General features: G+C 35.8%; 1 pseudogene; it reads right to left on the bottom strand.

Moving 5' to 3' along the window:
• Window positions 1–200: 200 nt before the first annotated feature.
• Window positions 201–712, bottom strand: LOC147791473 (14 kDa proline-rich protein DC2.15 pseudogene; annotated as a pseudogene).
• Between the last annotated feature and the right edge of the window lie 3,745 nt (window positions 713–4,457).

Raw genomic sequence — 4,457 nt, 5'->3', positions numbered from 1 at the left:
AGGTGAAACAAGATTTGAGGTTTCAAACATATGCATCGTCAAATTTGTAATAAGACACAAGAATAGACGAACAACGTTGTTCATTTGAAAAATAAAAACTACGTACCATTATGTTACATTGCATTGTAATGAAACTATAAAAAGATGGTGGAATTCTGAGAAGATTTCCAAACCCATCATAACACGATGTACGACCGAACCGATTATTTAAACATGACATTGAAATGGAAAATTGAAGAAGAAACAAGAAACGGAAATGAAAGGATTTGGTTTCAAGCAGGGCATTGGAAGCCGGACGGAACCTTCTTTCCACAGTAGTTCAAAAGTAAGTTGAGGGAAACTGAGAGGTCAATCTTGAGACCCAAGGCTCTGGCCTTCACCGCAGTGCAAAGGCACATAGCAGCTTCCAGGTCAACAAGGCCTTGGATTAGGGTGCAGCATGGGGATTTTGGTGGTGAGCCGATCACTACGTGCACTAGATCGTCCAGCAAGTCGGCGCAGACGCCAAGCTTGAGGGTGTCCCTGGGGCACTTGGGGAGTGATGGTTGCTGCCTTGACGGGGTTGGCTTGTGGGGCTTGGGTGGCGGCGGTGGGCAAGGGACATAGGTGGAGCTGACCATAGTGAAGAAGAGGAGGTTGAGGAGGAGGAGGGCAATGGGTGAAGAGAGCTTGGAAGCCATTGGTGGAGATATATTGAAGGGTTTGTAGGTTTGTGCGATGGCTTGTGAAGAATTATGAGAAGGGTCAGGGTTTTTAATAATGGGGTTTGGGAATTTGTTGTATTTTAAAACAAAAATTCCTTATAAATTGCTGGATATGAAACACCTAACTCTTTCAGTTACTTTATTAAGTTTGGAGGAATTGATTTGAGAGATGGGTTTTTAATTAGTTTGTCTTTTTTTAAAGTATTATAAAAATGTCAAATGGCCTACAAACTAGACGAGTGATGAGATTCCACGTCATTTTGAAGGAGTAACGAAACATTTTTTTTTTATAAGGGTGTGGAAACCTCTCCCTAGTAAATTGTAAAATTGGCGGCGATATATAATGAGTCAAAGCGGATAAATATATGTTAACAATGAGTTTTGATATATATTGATGTTAGTATGACATAACAGTACAACTTCTAAAACATGACAAGACTAAGATTGTTATTACATGCATGCTTTGAAAATTTTTTAAAGTTTACTTAAGATGAAAATGGTTATAAGATAAAAGATCTCTCAAACTTCGATATAGGCTATAAAGTGTTGTTTGCGAATAAGCAGTGATTGATTGGAGATGTAGTGGCAAAGACTTGTTCAATGTCAAAATGGAAGGAAAAAGCTTTGCTCTAAATCCGATGGAGAGAGAGCAGATGACCTTTATATCAAGAGCTAGTGCCACTGAGATTTGGCACAAAAGACTTGGGCACTTTCATCATTGAGGTTTGCTTTAGATGCAGTCAAAGAAGCTGGTAAAAAGACTCGCTGACATTAATGATTACATTCCTCTTTGCCGTGCTTGTAATTTTAGGGAGCAACATAGGCAACCCTTTCCTAAACATTCATGGAGAACCTCGAAAAAACTGCAGCTGGTTCATACTGATCTTTGTGGTCGTCAATGAACAACATCATTAAATGGTAATCTTTATTACATTGTTTTTATTTATGATCTAACGAGAATGTGTTGGATCTTCTTGCTGAAGCAAAAGCCAGAAGTAGCGGGTGTATTTTGAAATTCAAAGCCAGAGTTGAGAATGAAAGTGCATGCTTGATTCAGACTATAAGATCAGATAATGGCAAAGAGTACACTTCAGAAACTTTTAACAGGTTTTGTGAAGAGGCTGGAATTGAACATCAATTGACAGCACTATACACTCCTCAACAGAATGACGTCAGTGAATGGAGGAATAGATTCATAATGGAGATGATATTTCATCTATTGAAGAGTTTAGATGACCATAAAGTATCTTGTGCATCGTTCATGTTCTAGGATGATGCACAAATGTGTTTCTCAGTCCTAATGGTGGTGTAATCACACGACATTATGAGAAGAGTATTGCTTGAGCATGGCCACATGTATAAAACAATAGGAATTCACCAAGAATTCATGAGGCGAATGAGCTTAGCCTAGCCTCGAAATTGGTCTACATTAAGACAAAGAAGGCAGAGAGATTCATCGTAGACTTGGATGAAGGTGTTTGCCTCGACCTAGGCTTACTCAGTAAAGCTATTCATTAAGATTTTCTCAACTCGACCAAGGTGGCCTCAACCTAAGTGACTTATTTCTAGCCTCGATGGCTTAGGCCTCGCCCTTGACTCTAAGATCATCCCATTGTCATGGCTTTCTAATACTGCATGGGTAACAAATTTTGATTTGTTAACTTATTTGATTCGGTTTGGCGTTTTTATTCACTCATTCCCATTAAGGTTTAGCTTCTCCTTTAGTCTCAAGTTAATGTTTTATGTAACGATCCTAAATTTTTACATACTCTCAGATAGTCATCATAAATAACGGAAAATTTAAAACACATTCAGAACACTTCAAACTACTAGAACACATTGTCGGTCTTGCGTGTTTCAAAATATAACGTTGGAATTTAAAATTAACACAAAACAATTACAAATGGAATAATCTAAATAATGAAATAAAAGCGTCCTATACTCCTATGACTAAGAATTTAAACATGCAACTACCTTATGCACGTGCCACAGTATCTATTTCCGATGTCGTCGTCGTCCGTACATGGGCGTCTTCTCTTTACCTGAAAAATGATATTTGGCACACGGCTTGAGTATTTCGAAGAATACTCAGTAAGTGACCCACTGTAGGGGTCATGCTCATGCAAACACATGCAACATGCTCTTGGGATCGAGCTCTAACTCATCTAGGAGTGACCTCCAATATCGAACAAATTGGATGTGTAGTACTTCTTTACACATGACCCACACGTGCGAGCGTGAATCCTCCGGGCGCTCGCCTGGACCCTCTAATCAAGCTAATCTGTAACGACGTCTGGAAGTTAGCGGAATCCCATAGTGTCATGAACTATTCAAACTTGATAGTATGGGTAATTATCATAGGTTTAATGTATGGAGCACAATTGCGAGTATGAACTATTTATTGGGCTATTTTTCTTGAGGCTTCAACTCTACCGTAGATAGGAGACACTTAAAATATAAATATATCTAAGAATAGCTTAACAATTCTCACATTTGTGCCGATCAAGGTAGGTCTTAAACAAAGATACTCTAATTTTTCATACGTTAATAACTTCGCTTACGAAATGGCTTTAATGTTGGCTTGGTTGAATGACTTGTATGATGTATAAATGACAAATTTTTCATGATTGTTTGATGCATTTTGTGTTATGTTATGTTTATGCAATGACACAAGATGGACTATAATATGATTATGTCATGTTATGGAACTATATTGTGATATTAATGTTGTATGATGCATGAACCTCCATATTTTACACTACATAAACTACGATATCATGTACGTCGTGGTACTATGCACGCTCCTTTCCCACCATAGCTTCTACCAACGTGAGTTTAAGCTAGCCCAACAAGTAGACTTAGAGGATACGTACACGAGTCTGCTAGGTGGATCTATGCGTGCATGTGTATAGAAATATTACACATTCAACTCTATCCAGACTGAAAAGTAGAGATCGTTGCATGTATTTGCATTTTCCGACCGCAACAGTGTGATTATTTACAGAGTATTTTTTTTAAATTATCAAACCAAGTGCTATTTTTTTTAGATTAAGGTAAGACAACCATGTAGGGTCACTATATAGGCTATGAGAATGAAGGTATGATAGTTGCATTTTCTATTCAAGTTATAGTCCTTAGGTTAGATATCAAAATTAGTTACTTAACATTAATGTTTAAAATGTGGAAGTCTCCATTTTATGGAAATGTCAATATCAATAGATAATTTTGAAAAAAAAAATATATACAACAAAAATACTAATAAATTAAATTAATAAAAAAAAACCTATTTTACAATTTTAAATATATTCAAATACTTATCATTGACTCGAGATAATAGAGGCATATGATGATGTAATTAATATGAAGTATAGTGGATAACAATTCAAAAATTATGAAAAGGTTGTAATAAATAATTATTAGAAAAAAAAAATTAATTGCCCAGCTTATCGAACCACGAATTATTCATCGTCTTCTTCAAAATTAAAATTAAAGTTGTTTCTATAAATCATTAAATAAATAAATAAAGAAAAGAAAAAGAAAAATGTAGCAATTATCTCTACAATTTGCTTTTCATTGACCGTGACCGAGAGTATTGACACGGACCATTGTATTTTTTTTTCATTAATATGTCGATATCTAATATTGTCCACCAAATCCACTTTTTAATCATATTGTATAAAATTGATCTTATATTTAATAAAAATATCAACACATAATATTAATAATAACCCTCTTCCTCGTTTAGAATAGTAA

Source organism: Cucurbita pepo, chromosome 8 (assembly GCF_057944985.1).
Source record: "Cucurbita pepo subsp. pepo isolate OVF chromosome 8, ASM5794498v1, whole genome shotgun sequence".
Lineage (NCBI taxonomy): Eukaryota > Viridiplantae > Streptophyta > Magnoliopsida > Cucurbitales > Cucurbitaceae > Cucurbita > Cucurbita pepo.
The sequence above is the reverse complement of the archived record's forward strand: the minus strand, read 5'-3'. Positions and strand labels throughout refer to the sequence as shown.